The sequence below is a fragment of the Symphalangus syndactylus genome, chromosome 13, assembly GCF_028878055.3.
Source record: "Symphalangus syndactylus isolate Jambi chromosome 13, NHGRI_mSymSyn1-v2.1_pri, whole genome shotgun sequence".
Taxonomy (NCBI): Eukaryota; Metazoa; Chordata; class Mammalia; order Primates; family Hylobatidae; genus Symphalangus; species Symphalangus syndactylus.
Window position 1 is genome coordinate 53,616,016 of NC_072435.2, and position 23,742 is coordinate 53,639,757.

Genomic DNA, 23,742 nt, shown 5'->3' on the forward strand with positions numbered 1-23,742 from the left:
TGTGTGATTTTATATTATTTAATATTTGCTACATATAGGATTGTGTCATTTGTGAATAGAGAGTCTTACTTCTTTCCAATCTTGATTCCTTGTCTTTTTCTTGCCTGATTATATTGGCTAGAGTCTCTAGTAAACCTTGAATAGAAGTGGGTGAGAACACATATCGTTCCTTGTTCCCAATCTTAAGGAGAAGATATTCAACCTTTCATCAGTAGGTATGATGTTGGCTATAGGTTTTCTGTAGCTGCCTTTTATTAGATTGAGAAAAATTCCTTTTATTCCTAGGTTTGTTGGATTTTTCTTTCATGAATGGAGTTGAATTTTTCAGATGCTTCTTATGCAGCTATTGTTCCTTATTTAGTGTATTACATTAATTTTCTGATTAAATTTTCTGATTAAACCAATCCTGCATTCCTGGGATAAAGCCCATTTTTAATGTGCATGATCCTTTTTATATGTTACTGAATTTGGTTTGCTGATGTTTTGTCGAGAATATTTGTGTATATATTCATGAGGGATATTGATCTGTCATATTCTATTTTTGTGATGTCTTTGTTTGGTTTTTATATAAGGATAATATTGACCTCACAAAATCAAATGGGAAGTATACTCTTCTGGATGAATTTGTAAAGGACTAGTACTACTTCGTTTTTAAATGTTTTATAGAATTCATCAGTGAAACCATTGGGCCTGCAGTTTTCTTTGTGTGAAGATTTGTAATTGCTATTAAAGTTCTTATTTTAAGTCTATTTAAATTTTATATTTCTTCCTGAGCCCATTTGATAATTTGGCTCTTTGTAGGAATTTGTCCATTTCATGTAAATTACTGCATTTGTCATCATAAAGTTGTCCAAAGTATTCCTTTATAATCCATTTAATTTCTTAAGTTGGTAGCAATTTCCTTTTTATTTTACTTTTTTTGTAGAGACAGGGTCTCACTATGTTGTCCAGGCTGGTTTCGAACTCCTAGGCTCAAGTGATCCTCCTGCCTTGGCCTCCCAAAGTGCTGATATTGCATGTGTGAGCCACTGTGCCTGGCCTGTGATTTCCTTCTGATTTTGCTACTTTTTGTCCTATTTTTTTGTAGTTCTAACTATAGGTCTGTCAGTTTTATTGACCTTTTCAGAGAAACTTTTTGGTTTTGTTGATTTTCCTCTAGTTTTCTATTCCAATGACTTCTACTTTAATCTTTATTATTTCCTTTCTTCTTCCTTGCTTAGGCTTAGTTTGGTCTTCCTTTTATAGTTTTTAAAGGTGTTAAGCTATTGATTTGAGACTACTAGGCACTAACCCTTAGCTGCATCCAGTGACATTTGATTTGTTTTAATTTTTCTTTAGTTAAAAATATTTTCTAATTTCTCTTGAGATGTCTTTTTTGACTCATGGTTACTGTAATATGTATTGTTTAATTTCCAAATATTAGTGGTTTTCTCAAGTTTCTTTCTGTTAGTTCCTACTTTAATTATGTTGTGTCTGGAGAAAACATTTATTATGTCTTTAGTTTTTAAAAATTCATTAGGACATTTTAAAAATGGGTAGCATATGTTCTGTGTGTGCTTCAAAAGAATACATATTCTGTTGTTTTATGGAGTGTTCTGTTGATGTCATGTCAAGGTCATTGATACTGTTGTCTTCTGTATTCTTGCTGATTTTTTGTCTACTTGTGCTATCCGTTATTGAGAGCGGGATATTGAGGCCTTACACTGTTATTGTTAAATAGTCCTACCTTTCAAGTTTTGTTAGTTTTTGTTTCATGTATTTTTTTCTCTATTGTTAGGTACATATATGTTTGTCATTGTCATATCTTCTGATTAATTGAGGCTTTTATTATTACAAAATGTCCCTTTTTTCTCTAGTAACATTTTAATTTTAAAGCCTATGTCAGTTTTGTCTGATCTGATTATGACCACTCCACCTTGGTTACGGTTATGCTTATGTGGTATCTCTTTTTTCATCCTTTTTGTTACAACCTCTTTATGATTTTGAATTTTAGCATTGGTATCTTGTGGGCAGCATGTGGTTGAATTTTGTTTTTAAAAAGTCTATTTTGCCAGCCTATCTTTTTATTGAAATGTGTGTTAATTAATATAATTGTTGATATGGCTCATTTACATATCAATAGCTCATGCCATTTTGTTAGTAATTTTTTATATGTCATGTCTTTTTTGTTCCTCTGTTCCTCCTTGGTTACCTTTTTTTGTGTGTGTTAAATAAATCTGTTAGTATAAACTTTGAATTTCTTTACAAAAAGAAATTATACTTTTTTTTTTTAAAACCACAAATTTATTTCTTACATTTGTGGAAACTGGGAAGTCAAAGTTAGCAGCTGATTTGGTTCCTGCCGAGGGCTCTCTTCATGGGCTGCAGATGGCCTCCTGTGTCCTCACATAGTGGAAGAGAGCTTTACTCTTTTTTTGAGTTATTTTGTAGTGGTTGCTCTAGAGTTTATAGGATGCATTTTAACATCATAACCTGCTTCAGAATAATACTAACTTAATTCTAGCAGACTTTGCTCCTAGCATAGCTGTAGTCTCTTTTTCCTTTGTCCTATTATTGTAATGTATTTTATAACAGTACAGGTTTATTATTTATAACTATATGGGTTCATTATTTTTCCATGCAATTATCTTTTAAGTAAGAGAAGAAAACTTAAAAAAGTATTTTTTCTATTTTTTACATTTGCCTACATAATTACTTTTACTGGTACTTTAATTTTTTATGTGGATTCAAGTTACCATCTGGTGGTATTTCCTTTCAGCCTGAAGTACTTGCTTTAGCATATCTTGTAAAAAAAAATTTTGGTGGCAACAAATTCTCTTTGTCTATCTGGGAAGATCTTTATTTTTGTCTTCTTTTTTGAAGGATAGTTTTACTGGATTTAATGTTTGACAGTAGAGTATGTTATACCACTTAATTCTGGCCTTCATTGTTTCTTTTGAGAAGTCAGCTGCTAATTTTACTGGGGTTCCCCTGTGCGTGATAAGTCCATTTTTCTCTTGCTGCTTTCAAGATTTTGATGTGTATCGGTGTGGATATTTTAATGTTTATTCTACTTGGATTTCATTGAGATACTTGGACATACAGATTTATACTTCTTACTAAATTTGGAATGTTTTCAGACATTAAAAACTTTTATGACTCTTCTAAAGATGTCAAAACTTGTGTGGCCCTCACTATTCTTTTCTTCTGGGATTCCCATTATGCATATATTGGTATTGATTGTAACCCACAGGTTTCCTACTTGGTTCATTTTTCATTCTCACTTCTGTTCTTCAGATTGTGTAATTTGTATTGGTTTATCTTTGAGTTCACTGATTCTTCCTTCTGCATTCAAGTTTGCTGTTGTCCCTTTAATGAAGCTTTCACTTTAGTTACTTTTCAACTCCAGAATTTCCATTTTTTTAAAAATGTTGATCTCTTTATTAAGTGTTCTTTGATTAGTCATTGTTTTCATGCTTTGATTAAACATGGTTTTCTTTTGTTCTTTGAAGATAACATTTATTGGCTGCTTTGAAGTCTGTCTGTTAAGTCCAACATTTGGGAACCCTTGGAAATAGCTTCTGTTTATACTGAGTATTTTTTTATACTAGATAAGCCATACTTTCCTGTTTAGAACTGGACATTTTAAATAATACATTGTAACAGCATTTATATCTGATACTCTCCTGCCTGGGGTTATTGTCCCCTTTTTTGTTTGTTTTATGACTTGGCCAAGATTATGAGTTTTTCTCTACAGCGTGTGGCCTCTGATGTCTCTGCTCAGTTATGTTTGACTACTTGTGGGTCACCTTGGATCAATATATCTTAGTGATCAGTTAGTGACTGGTCAGAGATTGTACTTAGGCATCTTGTTTTGGTAAGACTTTCATCCTTTGTCAAAGTCTCTGTTTCGTTTGGGGAACACACTGAACATTTATGCAGTTTACGAGTCTTCCCTGGGGATATGTATATAGTTAGAGCCTTCTCTGGTCTCTCAGCATGTTCATACCCTAATATGCCTATTACCTTTCAAAATGTAAGCTTATCAAGGATTATGGTTGTCTCACTTCCTGATTGTTTCTGTTAAATCTCCAGGCAGAAAATTTTTTTCTGCTGATCTCTTGGTTGGCCCAGCTAGTATTTCAGCTTCAGGTCATCTGTGATGTATGTGGACCTCTCCTATGTTTGGCACTGAAATTGCTATATTTGACAAAGCCCCTGGGCGTTGGGTTTTTCCACGTTGTTTCAGATTGAGTCAACTCCTGACAGTATAAATGCTTCTGGTTTTACAAGTTGTCCCACCCTGTTAGAACTGTTGTTTGAAGGAGCTGGGGTGAGGGGAGTGGTCACAATGCCACATACTGTCATCATTTTTACCCAACTTTCAGTAGTTTTCTTGAATAAACACTTCTCCATTTGTCCTATGTTTTGGTCAATACTCAGAGGTCAGAAGTAGTTGTTTTTGATAATTTTGTCTAATTTTTTTAAAAGTCTGTTTTTTAAGAGCAATTTTAGATTCACAGCAATACTGAGCAGAAGGTACAGAGATTTTCCATATATCCCATGCTCCCACACCTGCATAGCCTCCCCTATCATCAACATCCCCACCAGAGTGATACATTTGTTACAATAGTTGAATATCCATTGCCACATCATCACCCGAAGTTTATAGTTTGTATTAAGAGTTCACTCTTGGTGGACATTCTGTTGCTTTGGATAAATACATAAGAACACATATCCACCATTATAGTTGCTGAGTAGTCTCACTGCCCTAAACATCCTCTATGCTGTGCCTATTCATCTGTCCCTATGCCCCAATACCTGGTAATCACTGATTTTTAAAATCGTCTCCATAGTTTTGCTTTCTCTGGGATGTCATGTAGTCGGAATCACATAGTGTTTAGCTTTTTAAGATTGGCTTCTTTCTCATTCGAGTTTCCATAATGTCTTTTCATGGTTTGATAGATCTGAAAATAATACTCCATTGTTGGGATGTACCGCAGTTCATCCATTCACCTACTGAAGGACATCTTGGTTGCTTTCAAGTTTTGGCAAGTACAAGTAAAACTGCTATAAACATGAGTGTGTGGCATTTTGTGTGGACATACGTTTTCAGTTCCTTTGGGTAAATACCAAGTGGTATGATTGACAGATCATATGGTAAGACTATGTTTTGTAAGAAACTGCCAAACTGTCTTCCAATCTAGCTGTACTATTTTGCATTCCTACCAGCAATGAATGAAAGTTCCTATTGCTCCACATTCTAGCCAGTATTTGGTGGTGTCACTGTTCTGGATTTTGGCTATTCTAACAGGTGTGTAGTGGTAACTCATTGTCATTTTAATTAGCATTTACCTGATAACACATGATATGGAGCATCTTTTCAGATGCTTATTTGCCATCTGTATATCTTCTGGTGAGGTGTCTGTTAAGGACTTTGGCCCCTTTTTTAGTCAGGTTGTTTTCTTATTGTGTTCAGTTTAAGACTTATTTGTATATTTCAGATAACAATCCTTTATCAGAAATGCCTTTTGCAAATATTTTCTCCTAGTCTGTGGTTTGTCTTTATATTCTCTTGACAGTGTCTTTCACACAGCAGAAATTTTAATGAAGTCCAGCTTATCAGTTTATTCTTTCATGAATCATGCCTTTGCTGTCATATCTAAAAGGCCATTGCTAAATCCAAAGTCATCTAGATTTTTCTCCTATATTCTAGAGTTTTGTAGTTTTGCATTTTATATTTAGGTCTGTGACCGATTTTGAGTTAGTTTTTGTGAAAGGTGTATGGTCTGTGTTTAGATTTGTTTTGCGTATGATGTCAGGTTGCTCCAGCACTATTGGTTGCAGACTCTCTGCTCCGTTCCATTGCTGTTCCTCCTTTTCCAAAGATCAGTTGACTGTATTTATGTAGCTCTATTTCTGAGCTGTCTGTTTCATTTCGTTGACCTATTTCTCTCTTATCAATACCATACTGTCTCGATTGCTGTAGCTTTGTAGTAGGTCTTGAAGTCTGAAAATGTCAATTAACTTTGTTCTCCTCCCATATTGTGTTGGGTATTCTGGGTCTTTTACCTCCCCATATAAACTTAAGAATCAGTTTATTGGTATCTACAAAATAATTTGCTGGGATTATGAATGGGATTGCATTGAATCTATAGATCAAGTTGGAAAGAACTGACATCTTGACAGTTGAATCTTCCTATCCATGAACATGGAATACCCCTCCATTGATTTAGTTCTTTGATTTCTTTTGTCAGAGTTTTGTATGTAAGTCTTGTACATAACTTATTAGATTTATACCTAAGTATTTCATTTTGAGGGTGCTAATGTAGATGGTATTGTGTTTATAATTTCAAATTCCACTTGTTCACTGCTGGTGTATAGGGAAGTGATTGGCCATTGTAACCTTGCTATAATCACTTATAAGTTTCAGGAGATTTTCTTTTTTGGTTGATTCTTTCCAATTTTCTACAAAGATGATTGTCATCTGTGTGCAAAGACAGTTTGGCTTCCTCTTTCCAAATGTGTATACCTTTTATCTCTTTTTCTGTATTATCAAGGACTTGCAATATGAAGTTGAAAAGGAGTGGTGAGGGGATATCCTTGCGTTGTTCCTGATCTTAGCGTGAAGGCTTCAAGTTTCTCACCATTAAATATGATGTTAGCGTGGGTTTTTGTAGATTTTTAAAAATTAAATTGAGGAACTTCACTCTATTCCTAGTTTACTGTGAGTTTTTATTATAAGCAGGTGTTGGATTTTGCCAAATGCTTTTTCTTCATCTATTGATGTGATCGTGTGATTTTTTTTCTTCTTTAGCTTGTTGATGTGATAGATTACATTGATTTTCAAATGTTGAACCAGCCTTGCATACCTAGAATAAATCTCACTTGGTCATGGTGTATAATCCTTTTCATACATTTTTGGATTCAGTTTGATAATATTTTCTTGAGTTTTGCATCTGTGTTTATTAGCAATATTTGTCTGCAGTTTCTTGTAATGTCTTTGCCTGATTTTCATATGGTAATGCTGAACTCATAGAAGTAGGGAGTACTCCCCGTGCTTCTATCATCTGAAAGAGATAGGAGAGGATTGGTATATTTTTTTTTCCTTAAATGTTTCGTAGAATTCATAAGTGTATCTATCTGGGCCTGCGCTTTGTGTTTTGGAAAGTTATTAATTATTTAATAGAGATAGTCTTATTCTGCTTGTCTGTTTCTTCTTGTGTGAGTTTTGGTAGATTGTGCTCTTCGAGGAATTGGTCCATTTTATCTAGTAGGAGTACCAAATTTGTGTGCATAGACGTGTTCATAGTATTTCTTGGTTATCCTTTTAATCTCCCTGGGATCTGTAATGACATTCTCTTTTTTTATTTCTGAAATTAGCAATTTGTGTCCTCTTTTTTCTTAGTTAGCTTGTCTTACTGATTTTATCTAAGAACCAGCTTTTGGTTTGGTTGATTTTCTCTACTGATTTTATGTTTTCAATTTCATTGATTTCTGCTTTAAATTTTTATTCTTCTCCTTACTTTGGAATTAATTTCCTCTCCGTTTTCTATTTTTATAAGGTGAAGGCTTAAATGATTAATTTTAGATCTCTCTTTTCTGATGTATGCATTCAATGTTAAAAATTTTCCTTTAAGCACTGTTTTCACTGCATCCCACAAATTTTGATAAGTTGTATTTTTTATTTTTGTTCAAAATATTTTAAAATTTCTTTTGAGACTTTCTTTGATCCATGTGTTACTTAGAAGTGTGTTGTTTAATCTCCAAGTATTTGGGAGATTTTCCAGCTATATTTGTTATTGATTTCTAGTTTAATTCAATTGTGATGTGAGAGCAGACACTGTATAATTGCTATTTGAAATTTGTTAAGGTATGTTTTATGACCCCAAATGTGATTTGTCTTGGTTAATGTTCCATATTGGCTTGGAAAACATTATGTATTCTGCTGTTATTGAATGAAGTAGTCTGTAGATAACCATTATATAAAGTTAGTAAATGGTGTTACTGAGTTCAGCCGTGTCCTTAACTGATTCTTTGACTGCTGGATCTGCCCATTTCTGATAGATGGGTACTGAAGTTTCCAGGTATGATAGTGAATTCATCTGTTTCTCCTTCCAGTTCTGTCAGTTTTTCCTTATGTAGTTTGATGCTCTGTTTTTAGATGCATACACATTAAGGATTGTTATGTCTTCTTGGAAAATTGACCCCTATGTAATTGTAGAATGCGCCTCTTTTTTCCTGATAACTTTCCTTAATCTGAAGTCTGCTCTATCTGAAGTGAATATAATGACTCTCACTTTCTTTTGATTAATGTTAGCATGGTATATCTTTCTCCATCCATTTACTTTCAATTTATATGTGTCTTTAAGGTTTTTGTAGACAGTGTATAGTTGGGTCTTATTTTTTAGTTCATTCTGACAATTTATTGTCTTTTAATTGGTACTTTTAAACCATTGGCATTTAAAATGATTATTGATATAGTTGGATTAACATCTACCATAGTTTTGCTGTTTTTATATTTGTTGCCCTTGTTCTTTTTTCCTATTTTTGTCTTCCACTCTTTTTCTGCTGTTTGGGTTTTTTTGTTTGTTTCTTTTCCTCTTATCGATCCCTTGCCTGTTAAATACCCCTTTTGATTTTAATTGAGCATTTTTTATGATTCCGTTTTCTCTACTTAGCAGATCAGTTATGATTCCGTTTTCTCTACTTAGCATATCAGTTATATTTTTTAAAAGCATCTTTTTAGTAGTTGCCCTGGAGTTTGGAACATCTACAGCTAATCCAAGTCCACTTTGAAATGATGCTATACCATTTCATGGGTAATGCAAATGCCTTACAACAATCCGTATTCCTCTCTGCTGTTCCTTGTATTGTTGCTGTTATTTATTTGACTAACACATCAGTATACATAAGCATGTATATGTACATAGGTATACAAAATCAAATGCATTGTTGGTACTATTATTTGGAACAAATTGTTATCTGTTAAATAGGTAAGAATAGGAAACTTTCTATTTTACGTTCACCTCTTCCTTCTCTTATGCTCTTTATGAAGATCCGAATTTCTGAACTGCATGATTTTCCTTCTATCTAAAGAACTCCTTTAACACTTCTGGAGTGCAGTGCCATGATCATGGCTCATGGCAGTCTGAATTCCTGGACTTCAGTGATCCTCCCACCTTGGCCTCCCAAAGTGCTGGGATTTCGGATATAAGCCACTGCACCTGGCCTCTCTCCTTTATTTTCGAAGGATGTTTCTCAGGATATAGAATTCTAGGTTGATAGTTCTTTTCTCTTGGTGCTTTAAATATTTCACTCCACTCTTCTTACTTGCATGCTTTCTAAGAAGTTGGGTATAATTCTTTCTTTTGCTTCTCTATAGGTAATGTATTTTTTCCCTCTGGTTTCTTTCAGTTTTTTTCTTTATGAATTCTTATGGTTTGAAAATGATGATGCCTAGGTGGAATGTTTATCCTGCTTAGTGTTCTCTGAGCTTCCTGGATCTGTATTTGGTGTCTCATAATAATTTGGGGGAAATTCTTAGTTGTTATTGTTTCTGATATTTCTTCAGTTCCTTTTTTTTTTCTTCTACTGATTTTCCCATTTTGCATATGCTACCCCCTTTGTAGATGTCTTGCAGTTCCTGGATATTCTGTTCTGGAGTTTGCAGCCTTGTTTTTTCTGTTTCCTTTTCAGTTTGGAGGTTTCTGTTGAGATATCCTCAAGCTCAGAGATTCCTAGCTTTATTCCGTCTACTAATGAGCTCATCAAAACATTCTTCATTTCTCCTGCAGTGTTTTTGATCTCTAGCCTTTCTTTTTGGTACTTTTTAGAATTTCCATCTCTCTGCTTACATTGCCCACTTGTGTTTGCATCCATCTAGTTTATTCATTAGAGCCTTTAGTATATTAATCATAGCTGTTTTAAATTCCTGGTCTGATCATGTCAACATCCTTGCTATATCTCTGTCTTGTTCTGATGCTTGCTCTATCTCTCAAATGACCTTTTTGCCATTCGGTATGCCTGGTAATTTTTCCTTAACAGCTGGGCATGTTCCTGAGTAAGAGGAATGGCTGTAAATAGGCCCTTAGTAATGTGGATTTCTTTAGAGTTCTATAGAACTGTGATCAGGTCATAGTCTTTGAGTGAGCCTGTGCCTCTAGACTGTGTACGTCACATGTACTTCTCATTTCCCCCACCAGCCTTATGGAAGACACGATGACTAGAGGGAGGTGGTGTTTGGTATTTTCCTTCTCCCACATGGAAGGCAGGAGCTGCCTGAGGTTATTTCCCTTCCCCTAGGTCAGTTTGGCCCTGATAAAACCCCACCAGGTTATCTTCCGGTTAAATAGTTTCTCCTGCGGGCAAACCTTGTTAAGAACAGAGTGTTTTGGCATGTTTTTAAATGGTTCCTTTTCCTTTCCCCCTGCTGCAAACACAAGGGGATAGTTCTCTGATACTTGCTTTGAGAACCTGGTAGAGCTCCTGGAGGTAAAACTCACAAAAGTATGTGTGCCGGGGAATGACTGAGTCCCCCTGGAATTTTCAACTCAAGACTTGTCCACACTGTGTAGTTAGTTAATTACAGTTCAGGTTTCCCTAGCCTGTCAGTTTTCCCTGGAGGCCTCGTCTGAGGGTCTCAGCTCCAGTTACTTGTGCTTCTCTGCCTTTGCCTGCTGGTCACTCCGATTTCAGGGGCCATGATAGTTTGCTGTGACCTCACTGTTCTTAACTAAGAATTGATTTTTCAGTTTGTTTAGCTGTTTACGTATTAGAATGTAGTGACAACGTCCAAGCCTGTATGCCAGGCCAGAAACTAACAGTCCAACTTTATCTTTGCTTTTTAGAGAAAGTACAAAGGTCCTCACTTTGTCATTCCTCTCAATTACCTTTGAAACTTTTTCTTTAAATGTTAAATTGTCTACCTATGTAGAGTGCTCTTCATTATTTTCTGTACATTGACGTTTCCACCTGGTTTTCTTTTCCTCCAGCCTGTAGAACTTGCTTTAATCACGTTTTAAATGGTCCTTTCCATAATGTGAAGGGCTCGGGAGCAAGGCACTCAGAGCCGTCGTGGGGAGGACCATGTTGCTTCCGAGCATCCTGCTCACCAGTACACCAGGGGTTGGAAAAACCACACTAGGCAAAGGACTTGTGTCAAAATCAGGACTGAAATACATTAATGTGGGCGATTTAGCTCAAGAAGTCTGGTCATCGGATATCATGGAGTCTGGCAAGATGGCTTCTCCCAAGAGCATGCCGAAAGATGCACAGATGATGGCACAAATCCTGAAGGATCTGGGAATTACAGAATATGAGCCAAGAGTTATAAATCAGGTGTTGGAGTTTGCCTTCTGATATGTGACCACAGTTCTAGATGATGCAAAAATTTATTCCAGCCGTACTAAGAAAGCTACCGTTGATGCAGATGATGTGCGGTTGGCAGTCCAGTTCCACGCTGACCAGTCTTTTACCTCTCCTCCCCCAAGAGATTTTTTTATTAGATATCACAAGGCAAAGAAATCAAACCCCTTTTCCATTAATCAAGCCATATTCAGGTCCTAGGTTGCCACCTGATAGATATTCCTTAACAGCTCCAAATTACAGGCTGAAATCTTGACAGAAAAAGGCATCAACTTCCGTGGGAAGAGTAACAGTCCCGTGGTTAAGTGTTGGTTCAGTTGCTAGCAGACCAAGTACTCCCACGCTAGGCACACCAACCCCACAGACCATGTCTGTTGCAACTAAAGTAGGGACTCCCGTGTCCCTCACAGGGCAAAGGTTTACAGTACAGATGCCTACTTCGCAGTCTCCAGCTGTAAAATCTTCAATTCCTGCAACATCAGCAGTTCAGAATGTTCTGATTAATCCATCATTAATTGGGTCCAAAAGCTTCTTATTACCACTAATATGGTGTTATCACAAAATACTGCCAATGAATCATCAAATGCCTTGAAAAAATGTGAAGAAGATGACTGATAATTTGTAATTTAGCCTTGCTGCATATAACATGTATACTTGGTCTTGAATTCATCGTACTGATATTAAACATGCATGCTGGATGTTTTCAAGTTGCATTTTAGAAAACTTTCATATTTAATCTGTAAATACAATTACCATACTTTTCAATTGAAGTGAAGGTTTTTCATCAGCCTTAAAAGTGTAAGAAAAATCAAGTTGTCATTCATTAATTTGAAAAAAAATAATGTTTTAAATGTTGGTGTGCTAGATCAAGTTCTTTCAACTTTTCTCTGAAATACTATTATTTTGCCTTTATATTTGAAAGATATTTTTGCTAGGTATAAAATCCCAAGTTGACAGGTTATTTTCCTCCCTCCCTCCCTTCTCCCCTCCCGTCCTCTCCCTCCCCTCCCCTCCTCTTTCTTTCTTTCTTTCTTTTCTTTCTTTCTTTCTTTCTTTCTTTCTTTCTTTCTTTCTTTCTTTCTTTCTTTCTTTCTTTCTTTCTTTCTTTCTTTCTCTCTCTCTCTCTCTCTCTCTCTTTCCTCCCTCCCTCCCTTCCTTCCTTCCTTCCTTCCTTCCTTCCTTCCTTCCTTCCTTCCTTTTCTCTCTTTCTGTTTCTCTCTCTCTCTCTCTCTTTCTTTTGAGACGAGGTCTCACTCTGTCACTCAAGCTGGAATGCAACAGCACCGATCATAGCTGACTACAACCCTTGGGCTCAAGCAATCTTCCTGCCTCAGTCTCCTGGGTACCTGGGACTACAGACACATGTCACCAGGTCCAGCTAATTTTTAAATTTTGCATAGAGACAGGGTCTCACAATGTTGTCTAGGCTGGTCTTGAACACCTGGGCTCAAGTGTTCCATTCTCCTGCCTTGGCCTCCCAAAATGCTGGGATTATAGGCATGAGCCCTACCGTGCCTGACCTGGTTTTCTTCTCTAGCACTTTGAAGATGTTTTCCCTTGTCTTTTGCCCTTCGTGGTGCTGTGTTATCTTTTATTAGTCTTATTTCAGTTCCACTGTAGGTAGTATGTGTTTTCCTCCAGCAATCTAATTATGATATGCATGGGTATATTCTTTGTGTTTAGTCTTGTCAGGGCCTGTCAAGTATCTTGGATCTGTAGAGTTAGAGTTTTCATCAAATGTGGAAATATTTTGGTCATATTTTTTCCAATGTTGCTTGGGCCCCAATCTCTTTTTCTCCTGTTTCTGGAACACCAATGACATTTATATTATATAGGTTTTTTTTTTTTTGAGACCGAGTCTTGCTCTGTCACCCAGGCTGGAGTACAGTGGTGAGATCTTGGCTTACTGCAACCTCTGCCCCCAGGATTCTAGCGATTCTCCTCCTCAGCCTCCCGAGTAGCTGGGATTACAGGTGCCTGCCACCATGCCCGGCTAATTTTTTTGTATTTTTAGTAGAGATGGGGTTTTGCCATGTTGCCAGGCTGGTCTCAAACTCCTGACCTCAGGTGATCCGCCTGCCTTGGCCTCCCAAAGTGCTAGGATTACAGGTGTGAGCCACCATCTCCAGCCTATTATATAGCTTTTATTGTCCCATAAGGTCACTGAGGCTTGGTTCACTTTTGTGTAGTCCTTTTTCTTTCTGTGTTTAATTATGGTTAATTTTTATTGATAAATCTTCATGTTCACTAAATTTTTATTTTTATTTTTTTGTAATGTCTGATTTACTCTTGCACACATCCAGTAAGTTTTTTCAGATGTTATATTTGAACATGCCTACAGGAATATACCCATATACCTCTAGGATTTCCATTTTTTAAATAAAAATGTTAATTTCTCTCTTTATTATGTTAATGATTTTCTTTAAATTTTGAAGCATATTTATAGCTGTTTTAAAGTCCTCATCTGCTCATTCTATCATTTCTGTCATTTTTGTGTCTATTCCTACCTGGCTGTGGGTCACAATTTGGATCCTATTTTCATGTTTAGTAATTTTTAATTTGATGCCAGAATTTTTGTTAATCTTTTTATTTTGGAATAAACCTAGATTTACAGAAAAGTTTAAAGATAATGCAGAGAGTCCTCATATGTTCCTCACCCAATTTTAGTGTCCTCTAATGTGAACATACTACATTACCAAGGTACATGTGTCAGAACTAAGAAATTAGCACAAGACAATACTATTTACTAAAGTATAGACTTTATTGAAATGTTACTAGTTTTTCTACCAATGTTCTTTTTCTTTTCCAGGATTCATTCCAAGATACCTATTGTATTTAGTGGTCATGTCTTCTTAGTCTCATCCTATCTGACAATTTCTCAATTTTTTCTTTTTCATGACCTTTTACCTTTTTTGAAGAGTATTGGCCTGTGGGTATTTTACAGAATATTCCTCAATTTGAGTTGGCCCAGTGTTTTCTTATAATTAGCCTGAGGTTGTGAGTTTTCAAGAGAATACCATAGATGTGAGGTGTCTTTCTCTGCACATTGTATCACTGTGTTAATCTTGATTACTTTGTTGAGTTGGTACCTGTTTGGTTTCTCCACTATAAGACCAGTCTTATTTTGCTTGGATTCCTTCTCTCTGTGCTGTGGTCCAACAAACCTCTCAAGAGAAAGAGTGATTATAGGACTCACCTCATTTACTTAGGAATCTTAGTCTTATATTTCTTGGTCCTAGTGTCTGAAAACACTTGTTTGCAGTTTTCTAGCTGTTTATGGCAGAAGAACAAGTTTATGGCAGAAGAGCAAGTTCTGTAGCCCTGATTCCTTCAACACTAGAGTCAGAAGTCCTTGGCAGGACCTCTTCATGTTGAGTTCCTTGCGGAGTTCCTCAGTTAATTTCATAGCTTGCAGTTCCTCTGATCTTGACCCACATGAAGGCCAACTCACAGCTAGCATTCCCTGGGGAGGCTTGATATGGTTTGGCTCTGTGTCCCCACCTAAATCTCATCTTGAATTGTACTCCCATAATTCCCACGTGTTGAGGGAGGGACCTGGTGGGAGATAATTTGAATCATGGGGACTGTTTCCCCCATACTGTTCTTGTGGTAGTAAGTCTCATGAGATCTGATGGTTTTATCAGGGGTTTCCACTTTTGCTTCTTCCTCGTTTTGCTGCCACCATTTAAGAAGTGCCTTTTGGCCAGGTGCAGTGGCTCACACCTGTAATCCCAGCACTTTGGGAGGCTGAGGTGGGCAGATCACAAGGTCAGGAGTTCAAGACCAGCCTGGCCAACATGGTGAAACCCTGTCTCTGTGAAAAATATAAAAACTAGCTGGGCAGGGTGGTGCATTCCTGCAATCCCAGCTACTCAGGAGGCTGAGGCAGGAGAATTGCTTGAACCGGGACCTAGGAGGTGGAGGTTGCAGTGAGCTGAGATCACACCACTGCATTCCAGCCTGTGCTACAGAGTGAGACTGTCTCAAAAAAAAAGGCTTTCACCTCCTGCCATGATTCTGAGGTCTCCCCAGAATGTGGAACTGTAAGTCAAATTAAACCTCTTTTTTCTTCCCAGTCTTGGGTATGTCATTATTAGCAGTGTAAAAATGGACTAATACAGTAAATTGGTACCAGTAGAGTGGAGCATTGCTGAAAAGATACCTGAAAATGTGGAGGCAACTTTGGAACCGGTAACAGGCAGAGTTTGGAGGGCTCAGAAGACAGGAAAATGTGGGAAGGTTTGGAACTTCCTAGAGAATTGTTGAATGGCTTTGACAAAAATACTGATAAAGATGTGGACAATGAAATCCAGGCTGACGTGGTCTCAGATGGAGATGAAGAACTTGTTGGGAACTGGAGCAAAGGTGACTCTTGTTATGTTTTAGTCAAGAGTCTGGTGGCATTTTGCCCCTCCTCTAGAGATTTGTGGAACTTTGAACTTCGGAGAGATGATTTAGCATATCTGGCAGAAGAAATTTCTAGGCAGAAAAGCATTCAAGAGGTGACTTGGCTGCTGTTAAAGGCATTCAGTTTTAAAAGGGAAGGAGAGCATAAAAGTTTGGAAAATTTGCAGCCTGACAGTGCGATAGAAAAGAAAATCCCATTTTCTGAGGAGAAATTCGAGCTGGCTGCAGATATTTGCATAAGTAACAAGGAGTTGAATGTTAATCCCCAAGACAATGGGGAAAATGTCTCCAGGGCATGTTAGAGACCTTTGTGGCAGCCTCTTCCATCACAGGACCGGAGGTCTAGGAGGAAAAATGGTTTTGTGGAGAGGGCCTAGAGTCCCTGTGCTATGTGCAGTCTAGGGACTTGGTGTCCTGTGCCCTAGCTGCTCCAGCTGTGGCTGAAAGGGGCCAACATAATGCTTAGGCTGTGGCTTCAGAGAGTGCAAGCCCCAAGACTTGGAAGCTTCCATGTGGTGGTGAGCTTGCAGGTGCACAGAAGTCAAGAACTGGGGTTTTGGAACCTCCGCCTAGATTTCAGAAGATGTATGGATATGCCTGGATGCCCAGGCAGAAGTTTGCTGCAGGGGTGGAGCTCTTATGCAATGCAGAAGGGAAATGTGGGATGGGAGCCCCCACAAAGAGTCACTACTGGGACACTGCCTAGTGGAGCTGTGAGAAGAGGGCCACCATCCTCCAGACCCCAGAATGGTAGATCCACTTACAGCTTGCACTGTGAGCCTGGAAAAGCTGCAGACACTCAATGCCAGCCTGTGAAAGCAGCCAGAAGGGAGGCTGTACCCTGTAAAGCCACAGGGGCGGAGCTGCTCAAGACCATGGGAACCCACCTCTTGCATCAGTCTGGCCTGGATGTGACACATGGAGTCAAAGGAGATGATTTTGAAGCTTGAAAATTTGACTGCCCCGCTCGATTTTGGACTTGCATGGGTCCCGTAACCCCTTTGTTTTGGCCAATTTCTCTCATTTGGAACAGCTGTATTTACCCAATACTTGTAACCCCATTGTATCTAGGAAGTACCTAGCTTGCTTTTGATTTTATAGGCTCATAGGCAGAAGGGACTTGCCTTGTCTCAGATGAGACTTTGGACTGTGGATTTTGGGTTAATGCTGAAATGAGTTAAGACTTTGGTGGACTGTTGGGAAGGCATGGTTGGTTTTGAAATGTGAAGACTTGACATTTAGAGGGGCCAGGGGCAGAATGATATGGTTTGGCTCTGTGTCCCCACCTAAATCTCATCTTGAATTGTATGTACTTCCATAATTCCCACGTGTTGTGGGAGGTAATTTGAATCATGGGGACTGTTTCCCGCAGACTGTTGTTGTGGTAGTAAGTCTCACGAGATCTGATGGTTTTATCAGGGGTTTCCACTTTTGCTTCTTCCTCATTGTCTCTTGCTGCTGCCATGTAAGAAGTGCCTTTTGCCTCCTACCATGATTCTGAGGCCATCCCAGCCATGTGGAACTGTAAGTCCAATTAAATCTCTTTCTTCCTAGTCTCAGATATGTCTTTATCAGCAGCGTGAAAACAAACTAATACAGGACTCCACCCTTACCTAGAGCTCAGGCAGATAAGAACAAGTTTCCTTGCTGTGGTTTGTGTTTTTGATAGTGGGAACATTTCTTCTAGTCCAGCCTTTCACTCTGGCATTCTGGCAGCCTTTCTGGGGTTCGGTCTTCATGTATGATCTTAGTTCTACCATCTTGGTTGAGCTCAAGGACTTGCCCCTTATTTCCTGGTGCTTTTAAAACATAAATTTCTTGGCTAGGTCCCAGGACAGCTCTAACTTGATGCCAGTGGTTTTAGCTTTTTCTTTTCCTTCTTTTTTAGCCACTGGTGATTTCTGTTACTTTCATGCAAGTAAGGCTCTGTATTTGAGAAGATATTTATTACATTTTATCCAGCATTTATAGCAGGAGAGCTGGTGGAGTACACTGCCTGTAGTGTTCCTAAGCAATTCCTTGGTCTGCTGTTCTGCTTTATAATGGCTTGAAACAGAACACTTAAGGTCAGCTTCAGTTTGTCCCATTGAAACTTTCATATACAAAAGCTGTAATTTTAAGTTATAATTTATTTTTATTTTTATTTTTTTGGAGACGAAGTCTCACTCTGTTGCCTATGCTGGAATGTAATGGCGTGATCTCAACTCACTGCTGACCTCTGCCTCCAGGTTCAAGTGATTCTCCTGCCTCAGCCTCCCGAGTAGTAGCTGGGATTACAGGTGCATGCCACCATGCTTGGCTAATTAATGTATTTTTAGTAGAGACGGGGTTTCACCATGTTGGTCAGGCTGGTCTTGAACTCCTGACCTTAGGTGATCCACTCACCTTGGCCTCCCAGAGTGCTGAGATTACAGGCATGAGCCACTGTGCCTGGCCTTAAGTTACAATTGAAAACTGTGTAAGGTACTGTGCTAAGAAGGCCTTCAAGTAACTGATCTTCATTGGGAAGGTAGGTTAAGTGTATAGGTCGAAGGAGAATACCAGAAGTGTTTCAGGAGCTGTACACTGAGAGTTCAAACTTGGGAGTCATAGTGTCTTCTTTGAAGTAAGAAAACTGGCAACTGCTTCACATCCGAGGAGGTACTCTAGGTAGGGTTAAGGATCAAGTGGATTTCTAGGATGGAAAAAATCTGAGTGTTGGGGACAGAGATGATGAAATTAAAACCTACATGGGTTTTATTTATGCTGTGTTCAAGTAATAAGAACTCAGAGTCTATTATCAGTAAAATGTATTTTTGGAGATTACAGGTATTTTCTTGGGTTCCAAGATTTTCTTGGTAATGTGCATTTGGGATCTTGGAAGCTAAACAGAGGGTAAGAATGGACTAGCAGTGATGATTTGTTGGTGAATCGTATTTGCAAAGAGGGAATGGTAAGTCTGATAAGAATTACAATAAAGACAAAATGTCGTGCCTTAGGGTGGACTTGGCTATTCTGAGGTATAGAGCGGTGTCTAGGCTAGATCCACCTGTAGTCACAAAGACGTAAGTTTAATTTTTTTACAGTTACTGGAAATCTTTCAAGGAGCACTTGTTAGGAGCTAATTGAGGTGCAACCAAAGAGCAGCACTCAGAACCTCTTCAGAAAAGTGAAGTTTGCAAATACTTACTTGAAGCTTGAATGTGCTTAAGAGCACAGAGCCGAATGTGACCTGTGCAGGTTTTCCACACGGCCAGGACTCAGACCTGTGTGTGTCTTCTGTGCGGTTGTTGCACACTCCAAATCTGGTCTCTGTGGGTTCCTTAATAAGAAAGTCGCTGTAGGAAAAGCTGTCCACCTTGGAACTATGCAAAAATCTCTGAGAATTGGAAAATTTTCTGGAAATCTATTGATTTTTTTGAAAAGTAAGGAGGTCAGTTTCCAATAATGATGAAAGGGAAGAAAACCCAACCAATGAATCTATGATTACTACCACAGTCGGTGTTTAAAATGGAAATATTTTTGGAACATGACATTTTATGTTGCAATGGAATCAACTGATGAGGTCTTGGGATGGGGGATTCCCTGATGGTTAATATCAGATTGACTAAGGACATTATTCCATGCCAGCCAATCTTGGGAACACCGGAAGACGTGAGGGCTCCACAGGGTTAAGTGTGGACTGCCCATGGAAGAGCTGAGGGTTTCCCTATAATTATTCTTCATACTCTTCATCTTGGTGATTGTTAACTTGGCATCAGCACCCTTTGGGGGCTATTTGTCCATTTTCAGCTGTTTCCTCTTGAACTGTAAAGGCTCTCTCAACTTTGAAATGTACTGACCAGGCCACACTAGTAAGTTGTGGAGCCTGAATATATGGCAACCGATGAATACGATGATGATGGTAGGCATAGCCTTCCTTACGATGGGAGCCACGGAAGCCATCAGTCAGTCGACACCTTTCCGGTAACCTAGGCGTGGTTCATTACCCACGTGGCATTCTCTTGTTTTGGAAATAAAAAAATTGGCAGATTTCTGTGTCCTAATAGTGGCAAATGCAGCTGTTTTTGTTGTTCATTTTAGCAAACTAATGACTTCTGCAAAAAGATGAACCAAGATTAAAAGAAATCAGATGTGTGTATTTGGTATGCAATATTTTTGTATTACAAATAGCTACATTCTAACCTACATTAACCCCATTATATGTGAATTTTGCCAACTCCTGCTGTGTCTTTTAAATCAAATCCGGTAAATCACTATGAATGTTCTAATTTCTAAACAAACTAGTCTTCCAGTAGAGGTGCTTTAACACTGTACTGCGAATTAGACAACCTAAGATAAATGGACCATCTTTGTTAATTATGTAGTTTAATTGATCAAAACTACCAGATAGGATTTTATTTATAGCGATTTTGCTTAGTATCAAATTCTATACTGTTAAATAGCTTGTGAGTCATATATTTGGGGTCATTAAGATATATGCTGTTATTTAGCGTCTGTTAACCTTATTAAGCACCTTCTTTTTGGTCTAGTTCATGTCACAATATGAAATTGCTTTTAATTGAGATGACCAACTTCCATTACATTGTTCAACCCCTGTACAAAGCACTTTTCATTTTTGCTCTATTGATCGAGCAGCAATTGACTTGAACTATATTCAGAACCTGGTGGGGGAAGATGGAAGAAGATTTCTTGAAATGTTCTTTTTGCTAGTGGTTTTTCTCTCTGCATACCCCACTGTTTGCTTGTAACTAATTTTGCATGCCAGTAGGTAGCAGTGGTGAGCAGAGGCACAGACAGAAAGCTGCCAGTCAGCGATTATAAATTATTATTCATTTCTGTTATAGGTGGGGTGTGCAGTCAGTTACAGTAATAATTACCAGGACTAGAGGGTTTCCTAGGCAACCAATTTCCCCCCTCATTCATGCTGTTGCTGAGAGAGTGCCTGTAAAGCATGACATTGCTGTATTCTGAGGTTTGTTGCCCCCCTGCTGCTCCAGGTTTGAGGTTAGTTACAGCATCATAAGATGCTCTCAAGCATAGAGAACTCAGGCTGGGCTTAAAAAGCATGCCGGCAGCAGGGCCTCTCCGCTGCTGCTTCACTTTTAAGGGACAGGGTTCCAAAAATGCAAATCCTGCATCTTGCTTGGTAACATTAGGAAGATCTCTTTAAGTTGCAGAACCTTTTATTTTCTATTATTTTGAAGATAGTGGATCATTTCATTTTTATAGTTTTATTATTTGATAAAAACGTGCAGAGACAGACCTAAAACTAGACTTCTCCTTAGGATTTGAGTCCAATAAATCAATCGGGACCTGTCACAGCTAATCATGGTTGTGTTTGTTGTTTATTCAGTTTTATGAAAATGGCTCATGAAGAGAAAGGCAGCACTCTTCCTGCAGCAGCAGGATTAGTCCTTTATGTAGTAGGAAAATAATAGAAACCACATCTATTATCCGGGATCTGTACATGAATCATATCCTATATTTGGGGGCTCTCCAATCTTTCATTTTAATGAACTTACATCAAGTGCTTTGCAGTGATAAAAAAGTAGTATTTGTTTGTGTCTGCTATGAAAAAAGATAGGGCTTCGTGTTTCAGTCTTACGTGGAGATGTGAAATGTTTATCCATTTACAAGGCAGAAGTCACAAACCCAGACACAAGGCATCCGATCTCGTCCTCTGCTAGATGATTACAGACATGTTCAGTGCCTCACACTGGACCTGTGTATTTATCACCGCAAGTTCTCAGCAGGATGTAAGTGGTCTTCGTCAGTGTTCGTGGTGGGGACACCACCAGCGCTAGGCATGACCGATGAGTTCCTTGTCTGTGAACCACGACTGGGCTCTTGGATTTCTGGAGCTGCTTATACTTCCTGCAGGCGCCTGCTGTGTATTCAAGGGTGTGGTGGGGAACCTGCAGTCAAGTTCCAGGAGCAGCCAGGCTGCATGCAGGCCGGCTTGGTCCTGCAAGAGGCCACCGCTAACAGCTCTATGCCCTTAGCCTTCCCTGGGTTTCTGGAGGAAAGCTGCCTTCTGCCCTGGACCATCCTGCTCCAGAAGTGGCCCTAGGTTCCAGCTGTGCTGGGCAGTGAGACCTGCCAGTCACCATTTGTCCAAAACGTCTCACTGAGAATCAGCTTCCCACTTGAGAAAATCTTGAGGTCTAGGCCAGACACGGTGGCTCATGCCTGTAATCCCAGCTCTTTGGGAGGCCGAGGTGTGTGGGTTACTTGAGGTCAGGAGTTCAAGACCAGCCTGGCCAATATGGTGAAACCCTGTCTCTACTAAAAATACAAAAATTTAGCCGGGTGTGGTGGCGGGTGCCTGTAATCCCAGCTACTAGGGAGGCTGAGGCAGGAGAATTGCTTGAGCCTGGGAGGCAGAAGTGTAGTGAGCTGACATCAGGCCACTGCACTCCAGCCTGGGTGACAGAGTGAGACTCTGTCTCAAAAAACAAAACAAAACAAAAAAGGAAATCTTGAGTTCCAGTTTCTTGAAAACATCTCAAAGGTACTAAACATAAGTGCTCAGTCACCCTGTTAGATGTGGGCTTATGGAGTGATTCATAAAAATGAAATATATGGACTATGTTTTTGATATAGATACTGTAAAATGTAATTGGCTACATGAATCCATCAGGCTGGGTTCATCTGTAGTTTAGGTTTACTTTAAATTGCTTAATAATCTTTTTAAAAGTATTTATAAGCCAGAACTATGAGGCTAGCACCTGCCAGCCCAAACAGTTTTATCAGGGAATCCCAGGCTTTTTTTTTTTTTTTTTTTTTTTCCTGAATCATTTAACAGCCTAAGTAGGAAAGTGTCTCTTGAAATGTACCAGTCTGCTATACTTCAGGTGGGGACTTCCACACAATTTAGCAAAGAAAATAATTTTTAAAAATGTTCCTATTGCATACTACTCTGTGGCATAAATTATTTAAATGCAGTGCTTAGCCAAACTAATGTTACAGATTAGATAATGAACTGATAACATCATATACAGTAAGTTAAAGACATGCAATGAAGTCGTTATTTACTTATAGACAACTACCCTTGCAATACAAAGTCAGAAAAAGTAGGTGATGTTCAAATGAGGCCATTTGAACTCTAGCTTCAAAATAATCCCCTTTAATTTCATTCTCTGCATCTCTAAATTCTGGAAAAAGAAGGAATGTCTTCATCATCAGAAGGACCAGTCTCCTGTTTATAAAATGATAAAATAAAGAAAGTTGGGCAGCTCCTCCATCATAAACTTGCCCTTCTGTTTTTTTTTTTTCCTTTAAATAATTGAACTGTTACAGGAAACATTGTTAAAATCTTAAGGTTAGAGCATTCTTTCATTTTTTTTTTGTCTAAAGATTACTCTGCACCCTAGACAAAGGAAATATTTAAACTGTTAAATTTGAACAAAGATACAGTCTGCATATGACTTCTCTGAAGCCCTATAAAAATTCTTTAAAATTGCCTATTCACTCAAATTTACTGAGTGTAGCAAAAATGTCAAAGGCATAAAGTCAGAGAAGATTGAATAAAATAATGCAGAAAGACAGATTAGTCATGCACAGACCCACACAGCCTTTCAGAGCACACAATACCGCTCTTTATTACCGTTCTATCTTTACAAAGACTACGTTCAATACATAGAAGATGATACATGGCCAGCCATGTCATCTGCCTGTGATTCCAGAACTCATCTATCTGGGCCCTTTTCACAATGACATTGATGAGAGATCTCAGTGTTTTCAGAGCATTGTTTTATTTATCATATATAATGGCTGGTGAAAAAAATAGGAATTATGTCACCGATAGCACATAAAAGAGTTGCACAGAAGATTCTGTGACAAAGTTTGGTAAAACCCAGAACAAGGAAGCTCATGGAAATGTTCTTTTCTCTGTCTTCCTCCCCTGCTGTGTCTTCTCCCCCTCGTTCAAGTCCCCCAAAGATTTGCACGCTGATAACTGTTGAAAAATATCAAGAAAATGTTTCATCAAGCCAAACGTCAGGGACC

General features: G+C 38.4%; 1 pseudogene; it reads left to right on the top strand.

Annotated features, from left to right (window-relative positions):
- The first annotated feature begins 8,008 nt into the window (after positions 1–8,008).
- Positions 8,009–12,088, top strand: LOC129459795 (transcription initiation factor TFIID subunit 9-like; annotated as a pseudogene).
- Positions 12,089–23,742: the final 11,654 nt, after the last annotated feature.